The 13398-nt window shown below is 39.9% G+C and overlaps 1 pseudogene; it reads right to left on the bottom strand.

The window, feature by feature from the left end:
• Positions 1 to 7861: 7861 nt before the first annotated feature.
• On the bottom strand, positions 7862 to 7981 carry LOC129883876 (5S ribosomal RNA; annotated as a pseudogene).
• Between the last annotated feature and the right edge of the window lie 5417 nt (positions 7982 to 13398).

The following is a 13398-nucleotide window of genomic DNA, read 5'->3' as shown; positions in this document are numbered from 1 at the left end:
GATGTAAAGGAAGCAACACGTGGAAGACCATGAGATAGTGCCACATGGAAGCATGAGAGAGTGCCCCATGGCAGTAGCTGCAGCAAGGGGGTACCCCCCCCCCCCCACATGCCACATGGCATCCCCTAAGTGGAGGGGTGATGCGTTTGCCCTATATAATAGCTTGACGTGTCACCACTTAAGGTAGCCTATATATAGATGCGTTTGAAGACTTTTAAGTCATCCTTATCCTTTAAGTTTCTTTTTATCAAAAAAAATACAAGAAAAGTCTAGAAGAAAAGAGAAGAGAAACTTGAGCTAGAAAGAAGAGAGAGCTTCGGTTATGTAGGAGAAAAAAAGGTAAGTCTCCAATTTCATTCCATGAATTAATTACCTAGGATGCTCCAAGATGTTATGAAGGTGTTATTAATGAAAATTTATGGTTTGTAGAATCCCAAAACGTTATCAAACAGCCATGAAGTTTTAGGTGCGCTAAAGGAACTTCCGAGGCAAGTTTTGGACAAGGCAAGGCTTTCCTTTTAAAATTAAAGTTGATGATGTTGTTATGGGGTATATTACATGTCTTGAATGAGCCTGGAAGTGGAAGAATTGCATAAGGATTCTTGATGTTAGAAACAAACTAAATTGATGTCGCTAGCATTAAAACAGAGTCGAGTAGTGGGTTGTCGTTGTGGTGCTGTGGGTGCAGCTGGTTGGGTTGCGTGTTGCAGGGATTCAAAGTTTTTTAAAAAGGGTGTGGTTGCTTCTGGTTGCAGCCACATGAACCTATGTTTGGTATGGTTAAAGATTTTGCAAAACAAAGATTAAAAACTCTATTTTTGTATCGTAGTTTCGAGCTAGTTGTTTGGAGCTTGTATTGTCTAAGGTTGAAGTGATTTACTTGTAAATATGCTGTTGGTTGTTGTTGTTGGTATGTTTGTTGACATTGTGGACGAGTTGAAAACTCGTGGATATTGAAGTTATAGGGGAGATGCTGCCCAATTTTCGATAGGTTCGGAACTAGTAACAAACTAGTCGAGGGTAATGGATAAGGAAATAACTCTTATGAGTACTTGGGTGTAGAGTTGGAAATTGGAAAGTGAAAGGTCATTAACCTTAGTATTACTTTCATGTTAAATAGGTTCAAGAGACGACAAGGCAAACGTGTAAGAGTAATCCGTAAGAGGTATGTGAAACTATCCTTCTTTTCTTTTGGCATGTCTTAGCCTTAAGTGATCGATATACAAAATGTGGGGATAATTCCATTTATAGAACTCCAAGTATGACTCATAAGTATTATTCACTTCTCGATGGTAGAATTCCTATACTTGTTTAGTTATTACCTCTCAAGGCTTCTATCTGATGGAGAGTAGTAAGTATGTGAAGTTATCTCCTTTCTCTTGGCATGTTTTGGCATAAGTACATAAAGCTACCCTTCTTTCCTTTTGATTTATCTCTGACATAAGTGTGGTTCTAGGATGGTAAGGTAATTCAATAAGAAGGTTATGATACCGAGCCCATGATGGGCCGGGTACGATATATATAAATGATGACTTCTTGAGGAAAAGTAGAGACTAGGTAAAGCTTATTCTTTCTCTTCCTTTAGCATGTCCTAATTGTAAGTAAAATGTGATACTAGCTCTAGGGTAACTCCACCCTTAAGTCCTAAATGTAATTCGTATTCCTTATTCACTTCTGAATGTCAAACTCTCGTAGTAAGTTGAACTACTTTTGTTACACCCCACACTCTCAAGCTCGGAATGCATCTTAATTTCTTTAGACATTATCATGTGAGCCGGATAAGCTACGACACTATCAAATAACTCTAAGGAAAGGAGAATGTGTTACCCCATAGTAGAGAAGGTTGAAAATAGAGTCTTAAGAATATGGAAGGAATTGGAGGCCAAATAATGAGTCGTAGGACGCGATTTACCTACGTAAGCTACCAACTTAGAGGTCTTACATACTTGAGCTACTTGAGGACATACTAAGCTTATGTAGCATGGATTACATAGGCACCTAAAATAAGATGACAATACGAACCGACGAGGAAGGGGAAAAGACAACACGTGGAAGCCAATGGAGGAGCGACACGTGGCAGCACCTCAAGCAAGCAGGTGACCCACCTACTGAGGGTCAAGTAGGTGACCCACCTACTTGGAGGGTAGTTCCCACAAGGACACGTGGTAGCCTAGGGGTAAGGTAGGATCCATGGCCCAATAGGGGCTGGACATGTGTCACCCTATGGGGATGACACGTGTCCCCTCCTAGGACCACATATATACATGTATATGTGTCTTATACTTCAGTTCTGGTCCATTAAACTGCAGCAAAAATCAGAAAACAAACCCTAGCTTAGAGAGAAAGTAGCGACGACTTGGAGAAAAAAATAGGTAAGTCCCGATTTTGCTCCGTAAATTAATTATACAGCGTATATCATGATGATATAGAGGTATTAGAAGTAGAAAGTCACGGCTTGGTTGTTACACCCCACATATTTGAACTCGGAAGGTTCCTTAAGTTACTTAGAAGCTAGTACGTGAGCCACTTAAGTTACGACCCTATTGAACGAATCTGTGGAAGGGAGAATGTGATACCCCATAGTAGAGAAGGTTGGAGATGAAATCATAACAGTCCGGAAAGAATTGGAGGCCAAGTAATGGGTCGTAGGACTCGATTTATCTATGTAAGCTAAACTCGGAAGTCTTACATACTTAAGCTATTAGAGTACGTACCAAGCTTGGGTAGCATGGGTTACATAGGCTCTTAAAATAAGACGAGATTACGAACCTACGAGAGGGAGCAAAAACTAGTTTCCGAACTTATGAAAGTGAAGCAAGTAGGTGACAAGAAAGCACCTCAAGCAAGCAGGTGACAAGCAAGCAGGTGACTCACCTGCCTGCTTGGGGGGTGGACCCCGCTGCCATGTGGCGTCGCGTGATAGGTTGCATGAGCTTAGGTGGCGTCCAAGAGGGCTGCCACATGTCACTCTAAGGGGATGCCACGTGGAACCTTATTAAAAGGTGGATATATACATATTAATGACTCTTAAGTCATTTATAGTCCAAAATCAGCCAAAGAGAAAGAAAACGTGAGAGAAGAGGCAGCCATGGTTGGAAAAGTTTAAGGTAAGTTGCTTGATTTTTCTTTCATGAATTAATTAGCTACGGTGTTCCTCAAGCACGTGGAGATGTATATATGTATATATATGTATATTATGATGACTAAGAAGTCAGTTCTTCATCTGTACACTTGGAAAAAAATTGGACAGAAACGTGAGAGGAAGAAGAGAGGAGGGCTACGGCCTAGGGGCTGCCAAGGTACGCCTCCAAGCTTCGATCCGTAAATAGATTATCTAAGGTATACTAATATGAATTTAGGGTGCTAATAACATAAATTTACTGCTTTGGGAAGCGAGGAAGTCTCACAAACAGCCCGCTCAATTTCAGCGCATTTGAAGAAGTTCCGAGTTGCGAGTTGACAATTTTGGCCAATTCCGGGTAAGGTAAGGTTTCTCCTTTTAATTTGGACTTTATGGAGTTGTTATAGAGTTTGTTACATTCCCTATAGGTTTCTGGAAATATGCAAAATGGCATAGAAATACTTGGCGTTCGGAATAAACTAAATTGTAGTCGTTATAGTCGAATTGTCGTCAAAGTAAGGCGTTGTTCTTGTGAGTTGCTGCTGCATGGGTGTGGTGTGTTATTGCAGGGCCTAAATATGTTATAATATGGGTTAGGGTTATTCTTTTTGAAGCCACATGACCCCCCGTTGTGTATAATTAAAGGCGTTACAAAATAAAGGCTAGACGCCCTATTGTGATATCATATTTTTGAATAAGTCGTTCGGAGTTTATGTGGTATATTGTTGGTATGAATTGCTGCTGTTTGTTGTTGTTGGTTGGCTGTAGGTATTAGGGATCTAATTGGAAATTTGGATAGGGCACATTATAGGGGAGGTGCTGCCCAATTTTCGTTAACGCCTTAACAAACTAAAGAACTAGTCGAGGAAACGACTAAGGAAATAGATTCCATTAATATTAAGGCATAACCTAAGATGCTGGAAAGTTAAGAGTAGTTGATATTCGTATTACTTTCATATTGAATAGGTTTAGAAGATGATGAGATGAGCAGGATAAAGGATAACTCCCAAGAGGTATGTAAAGCTTTCTCTTGGCATGTTTTGGTATAAGTTCGTACAACTATCTTTCTTTCCTTTTGGCAATGTTTAGCCTTAAGTGAATTGTATATGAAGTGCGGGAATAATTCCATTCCCAGAATTCTGAGTACACCTCATAACCTCTATCCACTGTTCAGTATTAGAGTTCATGTGAAGATTAAGTATTGCCTAGTAGGGCTTCTATGTGTCAGAATGTAATGTATGGGAAGCTATCTCTCATTTTCATTGAGATGTATTTGATACAAAAATGAGGTTACAATGCCATAGTGGTTCACCGAGCCCCATAAAGGGCTGGGTACGAAATATGTATATGAAGATCACCTGAAGGAAAGTATAGACTATATAAAGCTTATTCTCTTTCTTCTTTTGGGGCATGTCCTTGTCTTAGTTGTAAGTTGAATCTGATCTGAACTCCGAGGTAACTCCATTCTTAAACATCTCTTAATTACTTCTGAATATTAAACTCCTATAGTAGTTGAACTACTTTCCTTGGAATCTTTTATATGTTAAAGAGGCACCAAATGTACGGGCTCCAAGCCTTAAAGACTATACGAGATTAAGTGTTTATGATCCCATAAATGATTTGGCCCTACGTTAATACATGTTTAGGGTCCCCGAGATTACTTTGGAGACAGCCCATAATGGTGTTTAGAAGACACTCGAGATGACTACACCGTTACTCAGGTCCTCAAACAAAAGCGTAACTTCCTTATTTGGTCGAGTCTCTAATAATGATTTTAATTACATATAGTTACTCACAACTCTACTCGTGTATACTATAACACTTCTTTCACCGAGTCCCAGGCCGGGTATATTATCGTTCACAATTCACTGCATTGTTCACCGATCCCCTCACTAGAGGGCTGGGTACGTATGTATATATATGATGATGTGTTGTAATAAGGTGGTGATGGCATCGAGCCTATCATGGTCATATAGATGTGATTCACCGGACCCCTGAAAAGGCCGGCTATATTGTATAAATTGAGCATGCATGCTTTTGTGATTCACAGAGTTCAGGTACATATCTTCGATTTGATAATTTGTTCCCCTGCTTCTCTATTTCGAATATACATCCAGTGTATTATGTTACATTTTACATACTCATTATATATGTCGTACTAACACCCTTTCTCGGGGGGCTGCGTTCATGCCCGCAGGTATATATACAGATTTTGGGAGTCCGTCAGCTTAGGATTCCATGTAGTTCAGCTGGAAGAGGTTCCATTGTATCGGGGCCTAGTTTTTAATACTGTCCACGGATGTATAAAAATTGTTTTATCCATTCAGGGGTACGGCGGGGGCCCTGTCCCGCCGTATGTTGTCATTTATATGTTTAGAGGTCTACAGATATGTATATGTGGGTTGTGTATGTCAGTTTGATTCAGCTGGGTCTAAAAGATATATGATATATGTTATTATGTTATGGCAGCCTTGTCGGCTTGCGTGCCCTGTCATGTTGTGATACAAACGAAAAAGGCTACAGGTTTATGAAAATATTATCGCCTAGTGGGTCTCTGTTACATGATATTATCTTATTTACTATTCAATATGACTGCAGCTAATAGATATGTGTACGGGGGGTCAAGGTCGGACCCCAATCGCAGCCTACGGGGTTAGGTCGTGACAGAAGTGGTATCAGAGCAGTTCGTCCTTGGATTGTCTGCAGACCGTGTCTAGTAGAGTCTTGGTTATCGATGTGTTGCACACGACATCCATAAACATGAAGCTATAGGACATTTAGGATGTTACCTTTCTTATACATTTGAGATCGTGCTTTAGATCCGAATCATAGGAAAAATTCCTTATACTAACCTTTGATCTTAACAGAAGGACGACACCAACAGAAGGAAGTAATTGACGACATGGAAAGTTACGAAGCATGTAGGTAAGTGAAGTAAAGCCACGGAAGATATCCGTCGGGTAAGGTATTGAAATATAAAGTTGAAACCTGAAAGAAAAGCAGACAAAAAGTGCAACAGATACAGTTTGAAGTGGGACATATGAGGTAAGTCCAGTATTTTTATATTATTGTTGACGTTGAAAGCCCTGTGTGGTTGCGCTATGAGATGACATTGAAAGCCCTGTGCGGCTGTGATATGATATGTATATATATATGTTGGCCCTATGAGGCATTGTTGGTAGTTTCTGCGTGCAGGTTTTGGGATAAGTAAGAAATATAGAGGAAACTCTGTCGAAATTTTCCTAGAACAAGGAAAAGGAAATGAAGCATAGATTTTTGAGATGTCCGAGAAATTGATACCAAATACCCCTACTGTGTTTAACTAAAGCTGTAAGAGGTATCCTTCAGGTCGCCGACAAGGGGCACCCTTTTTACCAGAAGAATTTTATTTCGGAGGAACAAAAGCTTATTTAAGTAGTAAAGTTCAGATTATGGTATCTCCAGCCGTATTTGTATTGTAGGAATATAAATAGAGGGCTCAGAATGAAGGATAGGATGTCCCGCGAATGAGTTTCACTCTTTTGAAAAAAATATACCAAGCCCTCAACTCCTAATTGTAAATTAGACGAGTTGTTCATAACTCGAGGATAAACTCAAAAGGAGACCAAGTAGGTCAAGTACTAAAAAAGTACTGTGATATTTAAGAGGTTTTGATTTCTTCCAACAATGAGTAGGAAATGATTTATGATAACCGTTTATAGTTCTCCACTGACTAATTGGGGAAAGAGCTTCGAACAGAAGCACCACAAGGAGATGTCAGGGACTGAATACGAATACGAATTAAAAAGGGGATATGTAAGTATGAATTGAACAGTGTGATACGAGTAGGCACGGACAAAGTGGAACCACTAGTAAGACGCACTTAGTACACGTTGACTATGTTAAAGGCCTGCGTTGAGAACGCAGTAAGAGCATGGGGCTTAAGATACAAAAAAACAATGACGCATGTACACAACGTCGCCCCAAAAATGGTGGAACCCTTAAAGGACGAGGATGGCAAACTTAAGGAATAAATGGTGCAACTCCTATTCTCCCCAAGAAGCACAGGATATAGGTTGGGATAAAGCTACTACTCCAAGAAAATCTTATCGTCGGAATATTAGCACTGCCTAATTGGAATTGGAACGACTATAAGTACAAACAAAGGAAAGTATGAGTACCCTCTAAAGGGGGAAAGTTAATGAGAAAATGGCAAACGTAAGGTGAAGGCAATCGATATGGGAATATATTTAAGATGGACTTCTAAACATCAACAAGATATCTTGCCGAACAAAGTTAGAAAGGTCCGGAAGCTACCAATAATTGGATGGAAGCCAGAATGCTACATAAGGCAGCGTTAAGAAGTTTTTGACGAGACCTTGACTGACATAACACTAGAAGGCAGCTGCGGATAAAAACAAAAAAGTGTAACCATGAAAGGATATCAACCAACTTAAGAGACATTACGAAGGATAATGACAACATGCTAGACCAAAAGCCAAAATGTTGGTTATAGAGTTAGTCGCAAATGATGTTGCGATAGATAAATAATCAAAGAAAAAGGAATAGAAAGCCTCCTGTGGTAGAAAATGAGGAGAACACAAAGTAAAAAAAAAGATCGTAGAGCTAAAGATCTACGCCAATACTGGATGCAAGATAACAGACGAAAGGACAGGGCAAAACATAAAGACTCGCGAGACAACACTAAGGTAAATCTGGAGCTGAGTTGAGTACCCCACATATTACGACAAGGATTACAATGAAATGCTACACGAAGACTTCCCAGGGAGGTCACCCATCCCAGTATTACTCTCACCCCAGCATGCTTAACTTCAAAATTCTGATGGAACTTAATGTGTTAGTGCTGGTATGATCACACGAGATGTAAGAATCGGAACTAGCGGCGGAGGAACGACATGAGATTATGTTCCTGGAATACTATACATTACGTTAAGGCAATTGTAACAAGGGCTTAAGCAAAATAAGAAGGATTAGCTAATTTCTAACTGACGACACAATCAATTACCGAGAAATGCGAAAGTAGGTTAAGCCAGACTACCGAGATGGAATTGGTACTACGGGTAAGGTAAGACATGGCCACGATTGGACCAAAGACCTACCCCAACATCGAATGTAGTATAAGGGAGAGAAAGGCAAGGTAAGACATGAGAACTAACGAGCTAGCACTGGGATATTTCTTGTACCCTCTCATAATCTTGTAAAGGTAAAGAGTGACACAGGATAATGTATCTAGAAGGTTACAAGTGGGGGTAAGGAAAGTGGTGAAAGAGGTTAAACGAAACTGGCAGAACTAGCTAGTTACTACAGGATGGCGAGTATATATGCCAAAATTCCATCAGAAGTATACCAGATCATGTTAGATAAAGCACAGAACAACTATAAGAGCCATTACACGAGGGGGCTGCAACATTATTCAGTATCCACCCCTAAGGATTGAAAAGCAGAACCCAAAAGATAGAATGTCAGTTAAAGTTCTGGAAAGAGACGAAAAGGACTATATGAGGCTAACGATTCCCAAGTTATCAACGTCATTACACACCCATTTTATACTCTGTAAGAGTAGGGTGCTAGGTGGGTTATTGTGAGTAGGCTAATGAATTGGCCCATTTGCTTCCAATCAAGAGAACCTATGCTGCTGAAATTAGGGGAAGTTATAGAACATGGAGAATGGTAAGGTTCTGTGAGGTTTCCCCAGTTAATATCTCAGATAGAGGGACTTTGATTATGGTTAACGTCTAGAGATCAGTCCAAGAAAAGATAGGGAGCCCAGACAGGTCTTCGTACCGCATTCTTCCTTAAGCTGTTGAACAGACTAAGCATACTATTATATGGTTGGCTTTAGGAGCAACTGAGATGATCGTCCACCACTTATTAAGATTACCTACCATAATGGCTACCACTTTGGTACCCCAATGGCTCCATACAAGACTAATAAAGTAAGACGTGTAAGTCTCCTATTAGATGGGTAGATGTTAGAAAGACTAAGCTAAGAAGGCCCCAACATGATTAAGCAAGTAATTGACTTAAAGCCCAGAGTCGGCAGGAATGATATACAGATAATCGACGTCGACATACAGAGTTCAAGTTGATGATTGGATATTCATAATAGGGTCACCTAGAAAAGGAACTTGTCCCAGAATATGTTATACTGTATGAAGCTACTCGTAAGGTGGGCAACGTGATTGGTAAGATGAGCTTACACCTCATTTGGAAACTATACGCCTAGTCCATCACATAAGAATGCTTCGCAAGGGTACTGACGAGTCACCCAGGGTATATTTTATAGATGAGGACCAGGAGATGAAATCTGGTGAAGAAAAACCTATCACCCTCTTAGATCGGCAAACTGGAAGATTGTAGACTAAGGACGTACCTTCCGTTAAGATACGGTGGAAAAACCAAAACCGGAAACTAAAGAGAACATGAAACGCAAGTATTCACACCTATAACCGATGTCTACAGGTAACTCCAACTCTTGAGCACTCGTATGTTAATAATATAGGTGGAAACATATATGATAGAATAGAGGAAAGGAACCTCTCTATAATCTATATAAAGTCTTAAAGGAAGTTGCATTTAACATTCGGGGATGAATGTTCTAAAGGGGGGAAGGATGTTACACCCTACATTTTTTAACTCGGAAGGTTCCTTAAATTACTTAGAAGCTAGTATGTGAGCCACTTAAGTTACGACCCTATTGAATGAATCTAAGGAAGGGAGAATGTAATACCCCATAGTAGAGAAGGTTGGAAATGAAATCCTAAGAGTCTGGAAGGAATTGGAGGCCAAGTAATGGGTCGTAGGACTCGATTTATCTATGTAAGCTAAACTCGGAAGTCTTACATACTTAAGCTATTGGAGTACGTACCAAGCTTGGGTAGCATGGGTTACATAGGCTCTTAAAATAAGACGAGATTACAAACCTACGAGAGGGAGCAAAAACTAGTTTAAGAACTTATGAAAGTGAAGCAAGCAGGTGACAAACAAGCACCTCAAGCAAGCAGGTGACTCACCTACCTGCTTGGGGGGTGGACCCCACTGCCACGTGGCGGTGCATGATGGGTCACATGAGCCTAGGTGGCGTCCTAGGGGGATGCCACATGGCACCTTATTAAAAGGTGGATATATACATATTAATGAATCTTAAGTCATTTAGAGTCCAAAATCAGCCAAAGAGAAAAAAAACGTGAGAGAAGAGGCAGCCATGGTTGGAAATGTTTAAGGTAAGTTCCTTGATTTTTCTTTCGTGAATTAATTAGCTACGGTGTTCCTCAAGCACGTGGAGATGTATATATGTATATATATGTATATTATGATGATAAGAAGTCATTTATTCAGCTGTACACTTGGAAAAAAATTGGACAGAAACGTGAGAGGAAGAAGAGAGGAGGGCTACGGCCTAGGGGCTGCCAAGGTACGCCTCCAAGCTTCACTCGATAAATAGATTATCTAAGGTATAATACGATGAATTTAGGGTTCTAATAACATAAATTTACTGCTTGGGGCAGCGAGGAAGTCGCACAAACAGCCTGCTCAATTTCAGCGCGTTTGAAGAAGTTCTGAGTTGCGATTTGACAATTTTGGTAAATTCCGGGTAAGGTAAGGTTTCTTCTTTTAATTTGGACTCTATGGAGATGTTATAGAGTGTGTTAAATTACCAATAGGTTTCTGGAAATATGAAAATCGCATAGAAATACTTGGCGCTCGGAATAAACTAAATTGTAGTCGTTATAGTCGAATTGTCGTCAAGGTAAGGCATTGTTCTTGTGAGTTGCTGCTGCAGGGGTGTGGTGTGTTATTTAAGGGACTAAATATGTTCTAATATGGGTTAGGGTGATTCTGTTTGAAGACACATGACCCCCCGTTGCGTATAATTAAAGGCGTTACAAAATAAAGGCTAGACGCCCTATTGTGATATCGTATTTTTGAATAAGTCATTCGGAGTTTATGTGGTATATTGTTGGTATGAATTGCTGCTGTTTATTGTTGTTGGTTGGCTGTAGGTATTAGGGACCTAATTGTAAATTTGGATAGGGCACATTATAGGGGAGGTGCTGCCCAATTTTCGTTAACGCCTTAACAAACTAAAGAACTAGTCGAGGAAACGACAAAGGAAATAGATTCCATTAATATTAAGGCATAACCTAAGATGCTGGAAAGTTAAGAGTAGTTGATATTCGTATTAATTTCATATTGAATAAGTTTAGAAGACGACGAGACGAGCAGGATAAAGGATAACTCCCAAGAGGTATGTAAAGCTTTCTCTTGGCATGTTTTGGTATAAGTTCGTACAACTATCTTTCTTTCCTTTTGGCAATGTTTAGACTTAAGTGAATTGTATATGAAGTGTGGGGATAATTCCATTCCCAGAATTCTGAGTACGCCTCATAACCCCTATCCACTGTTCAGTATTAGAGTTCATGTGAAGATTAAGTATTGCCTAGTAGGGCTTCTATGTGTCAGAATGTAATGTATGGGAAGCTATCTCTCATTTTCATTGAGATGTATTTGATACAAAAATGAGGTTACAATGCCATAGTGGTTCACCGAGCCCCATAAAGGGCTGGGTACGAAATATGTATATGAAGATCACCTGAAGGAAAGTATAGACTATATAAAGCTTATTCTCTTTCTTCTTTTGGGGCATGTCCTTGTCTTAGTTGTAAGTTGAATCTGATCTGAACTCCGAGGTAACTACATTCTTAAACATCTCTTAATTACTTCTGAATATTAAACTCCTATAGTAGTTGAACTACTTTCCTTGGAATCTTTTATATGTTAAAGAGGCACCAAATGTACGGGCTCCAAGCCTTAAAGACTATACGAGATTAAGTGTTTATGATCCCATAAATGATTTGGCCCTACGTTAATACATGTTTAGGGTCCCCGAGATTACTTTGGAGACAGCCCATAATGGTGTTTAGAGGACACTCGAGATGACTACACCGTTACTCGGGTCCTCAAACAAAAGCGTAACTTCCTTATTTGGTCGAGTCTCTAATAATGATTTAAATTACATATAGTTACTCACAACTCTACTCGTGTATACTATAACACTTCTTTCACCGAGTCCCAGGCCGGGTATATTATCGTTCACAATTCACTGCATTGTTCACCGATCCCCTCACTAGAGGGCCGGGTACGTATGTATATATATGATGATGTGTTGTAATAAGGTGGTGATGGCATCGAGCATATCATGGTCATATAGATGTGATTCACCGGACCCCTGAAAAGGCCAGCTATATTGTATAAATTGAGCATGCATGCTTTTGTGATTTACAGAGTTCAGGTACATATCTTCGATTTGATAATTTATTCCCCTGCTTCTCTATTTCGAATATACATCCAGTGTATTATGTTACATTTTACATACTCATTATATATGTCGTACTAACACCCTTTCTCGGTGGGCTGCGTTCATGCCCGCAGGTATATATACAGATTTTGGGAGTCCGTCAGCTTAGGATTCCATGCAGTTTAGCTGGAAGAGGTTCCATTGTATCGGGGCCTAGTTTTTGATACTGTCCACGGATGTATAAAAATTGTTTTATCCATTTAGGGGTACGGCGGGGGCCCTGTCCCGCCATATATTGTCATTTATATGTTTAGAGGTCTGCAGACGTGTATATGTGGGTTGTGTATGTCAGTTTGATTCAGCTGGGTCTAAAAGATATATGATATATGCTATTATGTTATGGCAGCCTTGTCGGCTTGCGTGACCTGTCATGTTGTGATACAAACGAAAAGGGCTACAGGTTTATGAAAATATTATCACCAGTGGTGCTCTGTTACATGATATTATCTTATTTTTGATTCAATATGACCGCAGCTAATAGATATGTGTACGGGGGGTCAAGTTCGGACATCAGTCACGGCCTATGGGTTTGGGTCATGACATTGGTGCAGCTAAAATGGACAACAACCAGTCCACACAGTTTCAGCGTGCTAAGAAGGGTTCTGAGGCGCGATTTCTACTTGTTTGGACAATTTCGGATAAGATAAGGTTTCTCCTTTAAATTTGGACTTTATGGGGTTGTTATGGAGTGTATTATGTACCTTTTATACTGATGGAAGTATTGAAAAATCATGGGTATGCTCAGCGAAAGAAATAATCTAAATTGAAATCGTCGTAGTTAAATTGTAGTCGAAGTGAGGTGTGGTGTGTTTGGAGGCTGATGATGTTTGTATGGTGTGTGTTTAAGGGTCTAAATGTGTTTTAAAATAGGTGTGGGAGCTTTTAGTTGCATACACACGATTCCACGCTTCGTACGGTT

Source organism: Solanum dulcamara, chromosome 3 (assembly GCF_947179165.1).
Source record: "Solanum dulcamara chromosome 3, daSolDulc1.2, whole genome shotgun sequence".
Lineage (NCBI taxonomy): Eukaryota > Viridiplantae > Streptophyta > Magnoliopsida > Solanales > Solanaceae > Solanum > Solanum dulcamara.
This window is presented reverse-complemented; position numbering and strand designations above follow the sequence as displayed.